The 19994-nt window shown below is 25.4% G+C and overlaps 1 protein-coding gene across 5 annotated transcripts in view; it reads right to left on the bottom strand.

Moving 5' to 3' along the window:
* Positions 1-827, bottom strand: part of LOC148230626 (uncharacterized) — a 75651-nt gene extending 74824 nt beyond the window's left edge. For 3 of the 5 annotated variants that reach the window (XM_088194273.1, XM_088194274.1, XM_088194275.1), the window contains exon 1: positions 548-757. The gene's annotated coding sequence lies outside the window, so the exon portion shown is untranslated. Of the gene's footprint in view, positions 1-547 lie in introns of all 5 variants that reach the window. The other 2 variants (XM_088194276.1, XM_088194277.1) reach the window with 2 other exon arrangements.
* Positions 828-19994: the final 19167 nt, after the last annotated feature.

The raw sequence follows: 19994 nt of genomic DNA, 5'->3' as shown, positions 1-19994 counted from the left end.
ATGATTTCTCTGTTAGACGAGCTTTTCGTTTATGGGTAATTATCATTACTGTCCATTATCATTACCTACTTTTATTTATGGTTAATTTACAGTTAGGTAGCTAATCCTTATAAGTTGCGCTACTTTTATTATATAGTAAATTTGTATTAATTACGACAATATTTAGATAATTTGATAGGTATTAGTTTTAACTCATTGTTATTAACGAGCAAACGTCGAAGTAAAAAAATATTGTTTTAATAAAAAAATCTAGAATATTATATATATAAAAATTTAATTAATATAGTATTTTTATAATAAAATATTACTAAAAATGACACTGAATATTGATTATTCTTATTTAATAAATAATATACAATATCACTCAAATTTAAACGTGCACTACTATTAAGTACACAAAATAATAAATACATACCGAAAAAATCATAAAGTCATTAAATTATTATTAATTAACAAAATATTAATATTTTTACTTTTCTTAAACCACACTTTCACAATATAAAATTTGGATAAATATTTTTAATGAAGCAATATAAACCAAACTGACATTTCACAGCACTCGACGTCTCCTTGCGGTTGATCCAAGAACTCTGGTGAATGAAAATCGAAAGATCGAATTAAAAAATCGTATCGGACAAGAGAGTGAACTCGACGGGCCACAACGGCGGCCCACACTCGACTGCCGGAGGTCGGACCCCAACCGGTACTCTCAGCCGGCTGTCAGACCCCAGCCAGAGCTCAGCCAACAGGTGAACTCAATTTGATTCGTGAAGGGCGCAACTCGAAAAGGTCGACATGGAATTCCATTCGAAAGCGACGACTCAGTCAGTCTCCTTTTCGACGCACGCGTTGTCTATGCTAATGTAATATGTATGGTCGCAGGTGTGGAGATATTTGCATGATAGAAGATGGATTAGTAAGATTTTCACTCGAAACGGCCGTCTTTTAGGGTAATTTCTAGCGTATTGTTTTCAGCAATGTTTGTGATTTTGAGTGTATCAGAAATTTATTAAAAATAATTTTGTAGTTATTGTCACCTAGTATGTATACAACCTAATTTTTTCATGAATACTACGGATAAATTAAAATTTTAAAAGTTCTTAAATAATTTATATAAATGGTATATATAGATTTTTTAGCGATGCTTCAAGGATTTATAACAAAAATATGTCGGTGCCACATATAATTGTCACATTGAAAAGAAAAATAAATTAAGTTCACCATAACACTAATTTTACATCTTACTGAAACCAATCTATCGTGTCGACATAAATATCAATATAATGGCAACTCCTATAAATAATAAATTTTTAAATTATCGTCTCCGAGCGAGCAGGTAACAAAACTAATACAATCACCAACGTAAGCCAAAGGATTAAAATATTCAAATTAAATTAAAATATTCAAATATAAGAGCAAAAATGATAGTTCCGACTAAAATAATCCTGATTTTTTAAGTAGAGATGTTACTCATCTCCCCTTTTGTGGTTGTATTTTAGTAAGCTAGACACAGAAAATAACTTTGATTATGTTTAGTCCGAACTAGGATTTCTAAATACATAGATTTTTTCAATACCCGGGACATGGGTCAAACCTCTGAGTTCCCTCGTATATGATTTTATATTTAATAATAAATGAAAAAAAAAATGTATTTAGAATAATTATTAAAAATCAAATAGTTGCATATTATTTTTGAAGCAGTAATTTTAGTCGTCTCAAAAGTGAGACTCAACTTAAGGTCAGTTTTGTTTCGTTTTCGGTTGTGTAACAACCTCAAATCCAAAAATAAAATTTGCTCAAAAGATTAAATTTTTTTAATAAATTTATTTACGTAATTTTGTATGAGTAAAAAATAACTGATTCTGTGGTTGCAATTTGATAAATTAAAATTATTAATATAATACGTGTAGATTTAGAAAAAAATAATAAGTACAATTAAAATATTTATTATTATATTTTAAAATACGAAGCATGGTAAAAACAAAACAAAAATAACAATAATATAATGATATAATACAGTAGTCTCCAAAAATTCTGATGTACCACGAGTCAAAATTAAAAAAAAAAAAGACTAAATCAGAATTTTTTCCCCAGCATGATGTGATGAAATATGGTTGCAATGTTTGTCCTATTTAGCATACATGTTTGCCATTCTAAATGAAATAAACATATCTCTTCAAGGAGTGAATGTATATATAAAAATTAAGGAAAAAATTAATGCATTGGTTTTAAAACTTAACATGTGGTCACTATATGTCAAAGAGAATGACGCCCAATGCTTTTCATTACTACAATAAACAGTTTTCTAATGCAAAATTAATTGAATCTAAACGACAGTGTGAAAAATTATTTAATCGAGCTTCTTTTTCAACTGAAGAAAATTATAAGGGAATATTTCACAGAAGAGGAAACTAAGTATGACTAGATAAAAATCCGTTTGAGTACTATGATAAATCAGAAGACGTGTCAATGAATAAGAGGGAACAACTTATCGAGATATCAACAGCTTCGACGTTAAAATCTAAATTTAGGTAAGAGCAGCTTCTAAATTTTTGGTTGCAGATTCATGCAGAATGCCATTTGGAACAACTTATTTAAGCGAAAAATCTTTCTCAATGTATATGGCAACAGAAACAAATTAAATGCAGAATATGAAATGTGACTGCAGTTAACATCAATAGAACTAGACTTTGACAAATTGTGTTAAAAAATGCAAGCTGGAGAACGATTTGATGCTACTAATAAATAAATTACATTAATTTTATGCTCATTTTTTTTAATACAAAATACAATAATGTTCTTTAATTGTCTTTATATAAAGTAACTGTAACAAATTTATCTACTTTGCATATTATTTTAAAATATATTTTTCTAAGGATAGGATGGGATGGGGCTCCCCGAGAAAAACTTATAATTCTAAGGTTTCCGTGAGTCGACAAAGTTTGAAAACCACTGATATAATATATGTATTATTTATTGACTTAATTTTATTTGTTTAGTATACGTTGAAGTGTGATAAAAAAAAACGAATGTGTTTTTACCACACTTCGGTTTAATAAGTTTGGTTCTGGGAATTTATTTTTAAAGTATGATTTCTGCGCTATGCGTTTCATAAAAGTTATGATAAACATCTCGAGGCTATTGAAACCCTCGGCTGACTGCAAAATAACTTAAGAAATAATAATATTAACCAATCAAATGGATCGCATTGTAACATATGATAAGAATATAATAATGTTAGTCTTAAAAGACTCTAGTCAATCACTGGAACACATTTCTAACATTAAACCAGAGATTAGTTTGCGTGAGTTGTGTGATCTTGAATTTTGATATTAACTTTTAAAATTGAACAATATAATTGACGCCTATAAGTACTGTTAGTAATTAGATAATTTTAAACTGGCATTGATTGAAAAACGGCCGTATTTAGTGAATAGAAAGGTCATTATTTTCTACCTTGATAATATCAGACAACGTCTGGTATTTATCACACACATAATACATCTATAGACTTTAAATTAGAAATTTTACTCTCCAAACACCTAGAAACTACTATTTATTCTGATACCCACAAAAATATTTTAATCGTAAAAAAATTTACTGAAGAAATCAAAACATTTCTATGCCTTAAAATCTAAAGAGATTGTATTAATAAATTGACTAATAGGTAAAGATGAATATTTATAATAATAATATAAATTTTATAATTTCTTAAATAAACATATTTATTTTTAAAATATGTTTTACTACTTCCACTTTAATTATAATTATGAATAAGCTATTAAAATGGGTCAGAGATGCAGCTTTCGACGATTACCTACTCAACACATATAAATCATTTTGCAAGAAAGGTAGAATGTACTTGTAAAAATGAATCAGAATAGCGACAATTAAATTTACTATTTTTTAAAAGCACCTCAATAAAATAAATATAATACATAATAGAAAAAAATATGAATGCCAAAAATGACCTAATAAGCGGAAATTGTCTGAATTAATGAAAATCATCAGATTAATGATCATCCTATTCAACTCAGTAATAAGATTAAATTAGATACTCTCCATCCTAATGGAAAGTTGCTCAAATTATAATTTTACTGCAACTAAGAATAGAACTAGACGATATTTTCTAATACAAATCGATGTATGTATGTATATCTTACTAATCATGGCAAAAATAATCGAAAAATGACTATTAAAAAAAATCAAACCGATAATACAGAAATTTAATCTCTTACCAAACCAACAGTTTCAGGACAGCGTTCTTGGACCGATGCTGTATTTGTTATACACGATACATCTTTCTTAGATGAACTCAACATAAAAATAGAATCGAAGAGACTCTCAAAAGTCCAAGCTTTGCTCTCTAAATGACGAATCAGACCTAAATAAACAAAATCAATCCATGTAACATCGATACTTGTCCTCCGGAATCCTTTAACATGAAATGAATACCACACGAGAACTTCATTAAATATCTAGAAATTTATCTCGACAGAATACTAACATAAAAAACTCTTACTTGCGTCCGAAGGAAGCATCTGGGGCTTTAACCTCGCAAGCTGTACTGATTCACAGCATCAAATTCTGATTCGGCGTGGTCTCGGGATTTGAGATGTGACCTCTATGTTTAATATCAATATTCTTGAAATAATCCAGAATAAATTCCTCAGGTCAATGACTGGTTATCCTGGGTTTGTTTATAACAATTATATTAAATGACTGCAACTGAATTAGTGTAAAAAACAATTGAAAATATAAGTGAACAATATTTAAACAGAAAAAGATTAACCTCAACATACTGGCAAGTATTTGCTGAAGTGTTATATTATAACTAAACGTAGACTAGACTAACAAATATGTTTAATTAAGATAAGCAATATCATGACAAATAAAAAAGTACTACCAAGTAACCTATAATAAGATAATTCTATAATTTAACTTAATTAAACATATTATAATATTATTTATTTATATTAAATTGAGAGCATCGTGACCATCGTGATCCCAATGCGTCACAATGGTGAAAAACAATATTTGTATTATGTAATACACATAATTAGAATAATACCCGAAAAATAATAAAAAAATCATAAAATATAAAAATTAAATTATAGATATCACAGCAGTTAGGGCTGGTTTTTTTTTAATAATAGCACATTTTTTATAAATAAAAATTCGAGTGCTGCTGCCGGGGCTCGAATCCGCAACCTCAGAATTACTAGTCTGAGACGTTACGGACTACACTATTCCGTTCTTATTAAGTACAAAATGATATTTTTTTTCTTTAAATATATTACAAAAATTCTAAATTGTTTTTTGCTAGTATGAATCATTTTTTATAGGTAAAAATATAGTTTTCACACTAAGTGTGTTTACATTGTTTGGCTTATGACATACCTAAAATTATTATATAATTTTAAACAAAGATTACTTTTTTACTCATTATTGATTTGTTGTTATTTTTAGATAGTAAATTAAGAAATTTTTAAAAATCGTATAATTGTTGTTTTAATATTATTATTTTAGAGATGTGATAATCATTTAATGATTATGATAAAAGTGAGTACATTATAAAATAATTTAAATTATTAAAATACCTTTTTTATTGGAATAAATAGTATTTTTATAAATTATTCTTGGATAAAATTTATTTAATAATTGAATATTAATTAGAAATATTTACACTATACACACAAAATTAAGTTTGTGATATTAACAAACTAGCGTTTTTTCATATCAATAATTCATAGTAATTGTAAAATTTTCTGATTTATTGCCAATTTTCATAAAGCCTGTTTTACTAAAATTTTATTTTTACCAATATTTCTAAATGTTTTTATATTTGTATGTAATATTAGTTCAAAAGTTAATGAATGAATTGTTTTATTTGTAGTAAAAAAATCACATGATCTTTGAGGTAAATATCAAAAAACTAGCGTTTTTCATATCAAGAATTCATAGTTCTCGTAAAATTTTTGATTTATCGCAAATTTTCATAAAGCCCGTTGTGTTTTTATATTGCTGCATAAGAAAGGGTGTGTCCGTATAAAATATTTTACAATATGCATGCTTTCTTAGAAGCTTTAAATATAGGTCGATAAACATATTGTTTCTTAATAATGGATCTTTATTTTGTTGTAAATATAAAAAAAGTAAAGTAGTAACAGTTGTTATTTACAATTTTTTCTAGGAATCAAGAAGAAAAACATTTTTAATTTTTCTTGTAGAGCAAGAATGTGTAAAATGCATAAAGACATTCTTATCATGCTGTTTAATGACTATGGATTCTATGGATCCTTACGATTTCTCACAAACTGAAGGAATAGAACATTTATCATTAGTTCAAAACCGATAAAAATTAACAATTAGTATATAATAAAACCACCATCTTACGAATTAATGAAGATAGAATACAAAATATTTCAGTCGATGAACAAAAAGCAAAAAACTTGTTTGATGCTCTGTTGCCGATTTAACCAAAATCGTCACAAAACGAAAGAAACTTTTCCACGGTCAAAAATTTCTTAAAAATAAAAAAACAATGATGTATTTGCATTAAAAAAATCTATTTTAAGAATAATTTGTGATAATGAACCTACTAATATATTTTAATAAATGATAAATGTTTTATTATTATTCAAGTTCTTTTATATTTTAATTACTATAAAATATATCATATACATGCTTAAATTTGGCAAAAAAATAATAGTAGTAAAATAATTTACATATATAAAAATATTTACTATAATATACTGTAATATTTAATTACATACTATATTTAACACATATTTTTTATTTATTCGAGAATTATCAAAAAATCATGAAGTTAAAATGATAATTTCCATTTAATTATTGCGAAAATAAAAACAATAAGATATTTTACTTATATAAATATATCTACTATAATACACTATTTTATTATAAAAATATGTATATATACAAATACATACTATATATTATAAATATAATTCAACATATAAACAGATAAAAATATGTATATATACAGATACATACTATATATTATAAATATAATTCTTATTATGATTTTACATATAATAAATTATAGATAACTTTCTATTGAAATGATTAAATGTTCATTTTCATAAGAATAGATGGATTTTCGTTAACTTTTAAATGTAACGGTCAGCAATATTAAGAAAAACTCTAAACGTAAAAGATACGCCCTTAAATAAATATAAATACTGAACTTTTAATTTAACCACTGACTTAAATAAAATTACTGAAAATAAATACATGGCTTTAATCAACACTAAAAAACATTTAATAATCTAATTAAAACTTAAATAACTGTTTAATATATATTGTAATAAAAATAAATAAATTACTATTTATAGAAATATAATTAATAATTTTAAACTACATTCAAACTAGAACATCAAAGTAGATAATAATATAATTAACGATGGAATGCAGTTCATATTATGGATATACATATACGTATTTGTGGCTATTAATAATTATGGTTAAGAGTGTTCAGTAAATACACTTTTTCTATAAGTTTTTAATGAAATAACTTAGCCTAGTTATTTCAAATAAATAAATAAACTTATAATTAATAAAACATAAAATATGGGTTAAATTCCTAAACTGATCGACGCATTGCAAGTCACAATAATATATTTATAATCATAATAATTAATACATATGTTTTAAATCATCTTTAATATATTAAAAAATATGCCATAGAAATTAAAAGCGAACTCAACAATTTAATGTTTCAAAATGATATATTACATACATATATTATTTGAGTGTATTAGAATATTAACGGCCAACAAAACTTCTGGGTCTAATTACCATGTTGTGGTTGGAGAATGGGAAATCACACATTACGTATCAAGTTTGCTATTTTTTTGCTTTTAAAAACTTTGGTCAATTTTCTATATACGTCCGGTATAGTTTAACCACAGTTTTTTATACTAATATTTTTTTATTATTCCATAAACCTTAACATTTTTTGTATATCTTAAAATTATTTTTAGTACGTTCCATTTGCCAATTGATTTATTTATATAATTAAAAATACATAAATACCTTGTTAAATTAGCCTTTAAAATTCTGGACGCCTTACATTTACATGGAACAGTAGACCATTGACTTAAGATGATGAGTAATACCTGAAGACGTGGGTTAGAATCACATATATTCTCAATTGTTTTTCAATTTTTATCATATCTGGAATATCCTCATCTCACTGATTAATATTATGATGAATAATTAAAATTTAATCGATCCAGATCGTGCATAATGACATATATTTCATATAACCTGTAATAATATGTTTTAATTAATAGAATATTCGTCACTAATTTGCAGACTCTCGCTACCTAGTAGTTGTTACTCCATTGTTACGCATTAGACTTATAATAAGAAATATTATGTTCTTTTTTTTATTCCTTTGTTCATATTAAAATGAATTGATTTTTCATTGCTTTTACACTGAATTTGATTTATATCAATTTAATATTTATGTATAAATCAGAAAACTAGTAAAATGGTAATATACAGTAAATAACTGCTATTTAAAAATATAATAAGTATTGATAGAAATAGGATTTGTGAATCGCACTACAATTTTCAATTAATTCCACTCTTTCTCTATATTTATGTATCTCTTTCTCTCTATATAAAAGCAGTTGTCCCTGTTAATTCACTTCCTAGCGGTTCACCGTATCTACAAGGGAACTCTAGAATGTGGTAAAGGGGTTGCATACCTATGGTACGTGATACGATTTGATTAACGACTGATGGTCCACTCGATAAAGAAAACAATGCATTCTAGCACATGGATGTAATCCAACGTCAAAAGATAAGATTATAATTACAATATATACAACGGAATGCACTTAATTACATCGATCAGTATTGAACTTTTACAAAATGTTATCAAATACGGTACTTTTCGGTATTGGTAATGGTTAATTACGGATTTGTTGAAACACTGCCGGCTTTTAGTTTCAAGGCTGTTTTAAATCTAATACAAAACAATGTTACTTCCTATATTTTTCCTGTATGTAATTATTTGATAATAATATGTTGGTAATTTGTATATTAAAAATTGAATACTATAATTATATAAACCAGATAATTTGATATAAACAGGCATACATATATTTACATTCATTATCAAGTGTTATTAAAATTAACATTTTAGAAAAAATAATACTATTTTTTAATATAATAGTATGAGTTTTATACAATTTGAAACATTATGTTTAAGCTAATACACTGTAACGGAAAAGATATCAACGCACTAGCGTACATAAAACCCGTTCTTGCATTTTATATGCTTGATGATGACAGAAGTTATTATTTTATATTTATATAATAAGACAATTGTGATAACATATTTTGACAGGCTATTATGATATTAAAAACATTTTTCATTTAACTTGCATTTGTTAAAAAAAATCTTATTTTAAATATTTTGAGAGACATCTATGTAGAATTTTCTTAATTTGTTACAATTTTTCAATATAATTAATATATTATACAAACGAGTAAAATAGTAGATTATAATTATAAAATGGTTTGAAACTTTGCTATTTCGATAAGAAAAATGGTTCAATACTTCATTTAAAATTTTCATCATTGTTGAATAGATGCGATTCAATACTCTTTATTATAAATAAATAATTACAATAAATATATATATATAAATTGCTATATAAATACACATGTTTTTGAGCGAACTCACTAAATTTAAATGCTGTTCTCGATGCATTACAAAAAAACATACATGTAAATTCCATATATATTAAATAATAATTTAAGAATCAAATATTGATTTTTATACTTTTATAATTATGTTTTATTTTTGTGAACTTTGCGTTGAACTATAATAGTATTGCATGTGCCTTATAGCAAAATAGATTACAACACTGAAGTGTTGGCACGAGCTATCCCAGAATAATTGACTTGCGCGAGAATAAGCTCGCCGCACATAAATACATAAGTAATTTTACGGAAAAATGGCGGCTTCCGCTCTTAGACTAACGAGCCACGGGCACGAGCCATAGCACCTTAATATTGTATATGTAGTTGTAAAATAATAATAAAAAACTATTGTTAAAATATCACATATTTGATATTAAATAAGAATCTTATTCTAATATAAAAAAATATAGCGCTGGAAATTTCTGTTCATAAAAAGGTAAATTAAATTTCTCATAACTTGAGTATTTTTTTACATTTTCACTTTAAGCTTAATATTTTATCATGACACGACATAAAAAGATTGTGTAATCAAGAATTGTAAATAATACATATAAGATAAATTATTTTTTTATATATAAAATGTATAAATATAGTTTGCTTGGAGATTTAGAATACATAAGAGCAAATTAATTTTATAATTTGAAAAAAATAAAAATTTAAAAAAATATTAGGTTTTAAAGAAATTTCCTTCAAAAATTTCAGTTACCAACTTCATTTAGAAGCATTACTTCAATTCAAACATAAAATAAATCAGAGTTTAACTACGTAAAGATGACTCTTGAAAGACCGAAGTAAACTTCAAAGCAAATTTCAAAACTGTTGTGATTTAAAAATAACTGATATATAAAAAATCATGTACTTTTAAAGTAAAGAAGTACACCGCCTATATTTACGCACACAATTATATTTTTTATAAGTCCTTTACATATACTGACATATTTATAAAATGTTGAAAATCTGAGAAAATATATTTCATCTTGCGTTTTTATGTCCTAACTAAAATAACTAACTTTATTTGAAAATTAGTCATATGTATAATATATAATTATCGACATAATAATATATTTACTGTCGAAATTCTTAAGATTAAAATAAGATTTAGGATGCATATGAATACATATTTTTTTAATTTTAGATAATGTATAACTTTCATAATGACAATAGTGAAACTAGGAGCTTTCAAATATCTATAAAAATATGTCTATTCTATAATAATTTACCAGTAATAAAAGCTACATCATCTACTATATTTATAATGCATAGCGTTAATTAATATTTATATGTTTCCTGTAAGGTAGCCGAACGCAGGAAAATTTATTATAGTGACTTTTCTTCATTAATATTCTCACGCATGATAGTTGCATTACGCATAATTACGTTTTTCTTTATTAAATGTCTTGGTAGCGAAAAAAAGTAATTGTATATTCTTTACGATAAAAACCCACTGCATCATATTGCACGTACACATACACACAATCGCTTATAACGCACAAATACATAAGTGCTCGACCAACACACGTAGAATTTTATTGTGAAAAGTATTTAATAATTGCGTTGAGAGAAACACATTCGTGATTTTATGGCAGTTAGGATGTATTATTTGTGAATTTTCGATCACATTGAACATATTTCCTGTTCAAGTTAAAGCTATCACCCTTATTATTCGCTTCGTTACACATAACCCTTGAATGCTCACGAGGAAATGACTATTTAAAAACCCTGTCATATCGTTTATATCTTTCGATAAAAAATAATTTATGATTAACTCTTTTGTATATATTTATTATACATTAAATTTTTAGAAATAATACACTTAATATATAATTTATATTTGGGTGTCTTAGAATCAATTTTAGTTACGCAGTAAAATATTCTATGATTGTACTCAAATTAAATTATTTCGTTCAACAATTCAACAAGCGAGAAATTCTAATATCGAAAATTGGTTAGCCGTGCTGCGAGAACTTCTAAGATTATATTGTATTTTAATAAAAGGCTATATCTTAATTGACTTTTTTGATTGCATATTCAATAAGATATAAGCAACTAAAATATAAGCTTATTTCTAAGCATATAAGGAGCTGGGTTAAGACCTGAATTAACAATTAGTTTCAGTCCTATTTTCAACTTCAACCCCAACTTAATTTTCCTAGGAGCCAAAACTCAACTTTTACAAGTTGTGCCTATTGATTGTAATTATTTAATTTGATCATCGTTATAAGGTTAAAATCGGTTCAGATTGTAATTATTAATTGTATTTTTATCATTTATTTTTACATGAAATTTATTTTAATATAACAATTATATATTTGTTTTGCATTTTTAGGATATATTGTATCTGTCAGCATTTTGAAACGTTTTATATTTTTTTGGTCTTTATCAACCATTTGACAATTTTTTTGCTTTTATCAATATATTTACAACATTTTTAGTAAAATTTGCTTTGTAGTTTTTCCCCCATTGAAATTTTTTCCTCAAGTTTAACATAAGCAAACTTAGAATTTTGTTATAGCTTATTTATTTAGCACGAATTTATTACTATAAATATGTGTAAGAAATTAATTATGACTAAAATAATAATGTATTAATTTATATAATAAAATCTCTAGAAAAATTGGACGAAAATAATATTTAGCGAATTTTCCGAATAGAATAAAAAAAACACATTTATGCATTAATACCTAAATTGTAATATAATATTTATTTTGTATTATTTTTTATGTATATGTGTATTTTTAATACATTATAAAAATAACCGTTAACTCATAAAACTTATTTTTCAGCATTTTTTTCTTAATTTGTTTTTATGATTATGAAAATTGAAATTTTGTAGAATAATTATTATTATAAGATATTAGGAAATTTGTTTTTTTTAGTTATATTCCATTTTATTTTCTCATTAAAAAAATCATAAAGGTGTGCAAACATTAGACAAGAAAGATTTTTTGCATACCTTCATTATTTTTTATGATTTTTTAGATGCAGATTTAGTAAAATTGCTTTTGATACATCTGCATCTACAGAATAATATTTTGCATTAATAGTATTTTTAGTAATGCTATTTGCTTTTCCTTTCATATTTATTCATCATTTCTTAAACATGCAATTGAGTCACTTTTCATCGTTGAAATGTTCAGTAACTGTATTTTATATTCCACATAATATAACTAAATTTCAAAAGTGAGTGATTAACAAAGTACGTGAATTTTTAAGACCATTCTTTAATTAACTAATCGTTTAAGATGTGCCATAAATGCACCAGCAACATAATAATGAAATATTGTTCAACGTATAATATTCAATCAATTATAATTACTTATCGATCTCATCAGTATTAATTATTTTACTCATAATGTTGATCCTTATAGCTACATATTTTGGTAAGACTGTAGTTAAGTCTGTATTATTTATAAATAAAATATAATAATAGGAGTATATATAAAATATTATTTTTTAATATATTGTGAGTTATGGTATATTGTTTTAAAATGCCTTAGAATCGCGAATGTGTTATAAGTGTTAAAACATAAGTGAGTCGGTGTGGAGATTGAACCCGGTCATACAATGCATAGACCAGTACTGTACCGGAGTAAAGTTACTGTACCCCTTCCATTTTACTGTGAAACAACGTTAACGTAAAATTTTAAGTTCGGATATTCTATAAAACAACTATTTTGTTATATTATTATTTGACCATTTTACTAATGACAAGCACTGCTTATGATTTATCTAAAAATTTAAGAAAATAAACACTGATATTAAGTTTGATTTAATTAAAAATAAATAGTATACCAATGAATGAAAAAAATAATCATTTTTGCTTTAGCACGATATATTATATACTTTCTTATAACATTATTTTTCGATAATCAAGAATGTATGAGGTTCATTATATGAATGATTTTGGTAAAATTATTAAACATCTGAATTATACATTTGACTGCAACTCGGACTATATACACAAGGAAGTATATTATGTTATATACAATGGCGGTCGGTGTACGCAAAAGTCGTAATGTCTGTCACGGTTTGATACAAATGACTGGCAGAGCGAAAAGTTCAAATCTCTCTGTCCAATCTCAGGCTCGAGTACCGTACTTGCCCATCTCTCCCACCTATCTGAAAATCCCATTCGGCCATTGGCTGTTGACACATGAAAAAGAAAACTTTCCTCTAATAAAAATTTAAGTAAATCATTGAGGATGACTGTGTAATCGTTGAAAAGCTTTTTGAAGTGAGTTACAAAGGTAAAATGCGCTCACAAATATTTGAGTGTGCGCGTAATTATGCATCAAATCGTGTTTTACTTCCTGTAGAAAATTTTATTCCCCTTCAATATTATTTGTTCGACAAATCCTTTGACTTCCTGTAATTAAATAAAATGTACAAGAACAAGCGTACGTATTGAACGTAATATGCGTGTGTTAAATATATTAAATTAGTATAAATACAAAGTGAAATATCATAAGGATGCAATTTTTGACTAAATATTTTTTACTACCTGTTCATTTTTTTTTATAAATATTGTACCGGAAATCGAACATCAAATAATTGTATACTTATTTTGCACGTAGAAGCATTTTTATTGTTAATGTAAATTTTCGTATAAATTTTCCCATCCCATTTTTATATCTATATTTTTTCTATATTGAATCAATATTACATTCATTTTTAATATTATAAATATATATTTATTTTATTTATATTGTACATTATTTGTATTTAATTAACTGTATTAAATATATCAAAATAATAAATATTTTAATAAAAAGTTTAACACTACGAAATACAATTTTACAATAATCGTTTTTTAATAATAAAAATATGTTATTTTAGCACAAGATATTTTTTCAACAAATAAAATACAATTTATATAACAAACAGAGTAATCAACCAAATTATCTTTTACGTACATCAGCTTAGAAAAAAAGTTAATATCTTCAGTATCAAAGTGTATCGCACGCGCCACACGCCACTTCCTGTCTTTGAAAACCCTCAAACGACCATAAGTATTTACTTTAATTATTATGTAAGTTTAAATAAATAAAAAAATACTTTTGACTATTTTATGTGTATGTGCAACCAGTCTTAGAAAATAAATAATATTTTATAATTAATTAATAATGCACAAAATTAAATTTTAATCAATTTATTGAGTAAAAATTTTAATATTTAATAGATCAATTAAAATGTAATTTAAAATATTTATTTAATTTTTATTAAAACAATAATTGTTACAAGAAAAAGTAGAGGTAAGTCAGTGTTAAGAAAGCGCCATGGAGGGTAACGAAGTAACGGCTGCAAAATAACGATGGAATCGTGGTAGGGCCGTTATAAGTTTCGAGAATGAAAATATATTTTTTGATGTCTCTCGTATTATTTTAAAACATTTTTTTTTCTATTTCAAGCAGACAATTTTCTAAGAAGGCCTTTTTGATACATTTTCGTGAAAACAGGTACGTAATTCATCATCATTACCATCATCAGAGCATCACGCACTAATTATTTTATCTTCGAACGTTTCTAGATGTAAAGCGAAGTTAATTTAGAGCAAGACATCGTTTTCGAACTGAAAAAAGAAATAAAGCACAATTTACGCAAACACGTCTGCGCCATTTTATTACCAACAACAAATCAAAAACCGTGTATGATTACATTTTACATCAAACACGGAAAGCGTATTAATTTAACGATTGATTTAATTCACTAAAAAATTCAATATATAAACATATTTAGTTCATATATTTTGTTAAAGTTGTATATTTTTAGTGTATTTTTGTTTTTTAGACTAATAATAATTGTACATTTTTTTCTTTAAAAATACAATTAAATATGTAAAAAATAAATTTAAGCTGCAAATCTTCATAATATGAAAAAATATGAGCGCGCAAATGTGCAATAATTATTTAATACATATTAAAAAAACATATTTATTTTTATTTACTAATATTTAATAATAGGCAGTTTATTTGTAAAATGTTTAAATCAATACATAATATGATATTTAATAGACTATCCTCTCAAATACTTTGGCTAACCAAAGTATAGATTGTTTTAATTTTAGATTTATTATTCTAATGTATAATTAAAAATTGTGTATTCGATTTTCTATATTTTTAAAGTCATTTTTGTATATGCTTAACAGTTGTTTTAAATCTGCAAACGTATTAATGTTAAATTGTATCTTTTGATCATGATAAGATTTTGATATGATTTTTATATATGTATAATCCTCACCACATCATTCTAGTAGTATAAAATATTAAAGTCGTAAAAAGCAAGGTCCATCGTTAAGTTCGAGTCGATTTCAGCGATGTTGCCAGACTAGGGCTGAAGATGGTAACCGGACGGCGGCAGAACGTTACGCCTGGCCGCTTCCCTCTGCAGAGGGGTCGCCTGTGCAACCGGAAACCTTCACTCTTACCATCAGTACACCTCAATCTGCTCTAAATAAATATATTTTATTAAAGCTAAAGGAAGCCTTATTTTAATCTAATCCTCGTAAAATATAAATAAATATACAAATAAAACTAGTATTATATTAAATAAGAATTGTATATTTCAATATCGGTTACTACAAATGTATTTATTATTTATAAGCAAGTAATTTTAAGATATAAAAACAAACATAAAATAAATACCTTACATCTGAAGAGTCTCGAAAAACTGTTTAAAAAAGTGTAATTTTAATAAACTTATAAAGAAAACTAGAGATTAATCCAAAAAATCTATTCCATATTTTAATGAATTAAAGTAAGCCATATAGTTACAATTTTTGTTCTATCTATAAAGTTTATAATTATAAAAATAAAAAATATAGATTTAGAGCCGTATTTAAATATATTTCATTTAATATTTTTATTATTAAGCAACAATTTCTTTAAATTTGATTTAATAATAAGTTGTAAATAATTATATATTATCAATAGATAGACTATCGTCAATGATAACTAATATTAAAATAACTTTACATTATATATTATTACCACACTAACTGGGATTTTATAAAAAAAAATATGTATATATTATATAATAAATATTATTTTTCTACAAAATTATAATATTAGTTTGCCTGTAAAAACAGTGTTTCATTTTTATATTTATCGTATCATTTAAAAATGTATTATTAATAATTACTTTATATTTAATATCTTTAAGAAGCTCAATAAATTTACGTTAAAGACATTTTGCGGCTCAATTCTACATAATAAAAATATTGTTTTAGCAAGTTAATTATTAAATAATAATCATGTACAAGAGTCTAAATAGTAGATATAGTATTTATTAATTATTCTTAAAGTAAACTTTAAAACATGTTGGTATTTCCTGTCGTACCCCACGCCAAGTATATTCAACAATTGTGATGGACCGAAGACACCATTAGTACATTTCCTGTCAAGGGTAAGCTCGCGAGGTAATTATTCGCGGGGTACATTTATATATTATAAACACATTATATCTCTAATAAAAAGCAAAAACCAACGCTTTTTGTTATCATATACAAATAAAATCGCAAGGCGCAACGCAGCTTAGATTATAATTACATAAACGGCGCGTGTTGTGTAATTTATTTCGCCGAAGAAATGTTAATTTTTTTAAATAGTCGGTACAGTTGATTCGCGGCACGCGCCAGGTAACTGCTTAATGAACTACAGGTGAGAAAAAAACCGGAATGAAATGAGTATCTCGCTGAACAGTACTGTAATGGCGTTCTTTAATAAATATAATTAATATGGAGAGATTGTAAAAAATGAGTAATTACGTTTGCATATAAGCCAACGAGCAACCACGGCGGATATTATATTGAACAGCGTTATATTATGTTTTATATTTATTTTTTCTATTCATATTATGAATTATTCATTTAAGTACAATGTATATATAATATTAGGAAAAATATGCGTGCGTTTTACTGCTTATAAATGTGTACTTTTATTATCCCTATATAGTTCCGGCGAGAAATATTCTAATAGACTTCAACGCTCGGGAAGCCATCAAACCCTTAACGTAGTTTTTAGTATACGCTCTTGTATTATATTTTACATGCGCATAAAATTAATATTATATTTATGTATATAATAAAACAATTATATTATATAAAAACATAAAATATTAATTAAAAATATTTTGTTAAAAAGTCCAGAACAATTGCATGACGCAATAGTGTATTTAAACAAAAGTTAGACAACCCTTACGAATTTAAACTGCTTAAAAAAAGATGAAATAAAAATAAGAGAGTAAATTAAATTAAGAAAAAAATGACAATATATGTGTACAAGATCACTTATTGATAAAACAAAACTAAACAACGTAATAAAAACAACTGAAAATCATAATAAAATCAGAAGAAAAATATTAATCCAAGAATATTTAAAAAGCTTAGCTCCAACAGAATATACGAACTATTCTTTATGGAAAGTTATTAATAGGATAAAGAACCTCAACAATTCAAAACACCAATCAGGACATTTATTAGAAAATGGGCTAGATAAAATAAGTAAAAAGCTGAACATCTAAGAGAAACATTCAAACCTTTTCTTTAGTGCAACAATTTAACTGATATGAAGGAAGAAATAGCGAACTACTTAAATTCATCTCTTTAGCAAGACTTGCCAATTCGGAACTTTATTTTCAAAGAGGTTCAATCTATTATAATTAATAATCTGAGCACTAATAAGATACCAGGATATAATTTAATATGAAAATATTAATATAAAACTATATAAAAAAAGTATTACAGTAAAGGAGCTAATAAGTGTTAATAAACGTGAAAACGTATAATTTATTTGGGTGGCATTTCCCTCTTCTGAAGTTAGCCTGAAAAATGCATGTCATTTAATTAAATAGGTTTTTATTATATTATGTAGTTTACCAAATAAAAAACTTTACAAAAATTTTACATTTAATATTTCAATAGTTTTTTGCTTATTAATTGGCTATTTTTACATTTTAAATATAATTAAAATAGTAATATTAAAATAATCTGATTCTATACCAGAAATTCTCGTGTTACCATTCAAAGAAAATCAATCTTGAATCTACCCGAAAATATTTTTAAAAGTGACATCATATCGAAATACATTTTCACCAGTATATATATATTTTTTTACCAGTGAAAATATAATTTATCTAGCAGATGATTTCAACTTTTCTATACGTAGTAATATATTCATTTACATGCAATATATAAAAATGTTACAGTGAATGTATATTTTTTGGTGAAGTTATATTTTCACTAGTGAAATCCAAAAACATTTTCACCAGTAAATATATATTTATACTAGCAAAAATATAATTTAACTAATAATCGCTATTGAAATTATATGCTGTTCTAAAATGTATATGAAACTCAATTTGACAGTTGCGAATTGTAAATTTTCTGTTCAAACCCAAACCTAACAAACACGAATTAACCAAACCCAACTTGACCTAATGAAAGTTCTCAAACTAATTACAGTTATAGAATTTTTATTATTTCAAGTAAAATACAAATTAAGCCATCTCAACTCTCAAAAGAAAATAAGCATATACAATAGTTTGTCTACGATGTTCGATATTACACTAAAAAATACCATTTAATAAAATACTATGAATCTTAATGAAATGGAATTATTAAAAAAACGACCATCTTTTGCCTTCCTTCGAAAAAATCTGAAATTGCGTCACAAAGACGTGTTGATATATTATGTAACTAGCTCTACTAATTAACTAACAAAGTAACATATATTTAAGAGCATATAAGATAACATTACTAACAAAACTAAACCACAAATATATTAAAAATGAATAGTACAACTAAAAGAAAATTCCACAGGGTATTTTTCAATGTGTTATTCTCATAACCTTGTTAATATTAACCAAGGAAAAGAGAAGAAAAAAATGTTTAAAAATCACTCATTGGGCAACGAAAGAAAGCAAAAAATAAAATAAAAAAGAGCTTCTAAAATGTATCTTCTTTTGTGACCATGTTACACTTACTCTCTCCTAATTATTTAGAGTCATCTTTAGTTATTTACATATTTCTGACAAAGTCATTGTAGTTCATTCTGCAATATCGAGATTTATATGTACCTTATTTTTAAATTATTCTTTAAGCATATCACCTGAAATGATTTTATTCATTTTAGCTACACAGTAAATTTCATTAAAAGCAGTTGTTTCGTTATTTATTTTGAAAAATCCACTTTTTCAGAAGAAGTTTTCAGTAGTAATGTTTAAGACATGCTTCCATGATATTGCTGTCAAATGTCAAA

This window comes from Plectrocnemia conspersa, unplaced genomic scaffold (genome assembly GCF_051122295.1).
Source record: "Plectrocnemia conspersa isolate PC_06_02 unplaced genomic scaffold, ASM5112229v1 ptg000010l, whole genome shotgun sequence".
Classification (NCBI taxonomy): domain Eukaryota; kingdom Metazoa; phylum Arthropoda; class Insecta; order Trichoptera; family Polycentropodidae; genus Plectrocnemia; species Plectrocnemia conspersa.
This window is presented reverse-complemented; position numbering and strand designations above follow the sequence as displayed.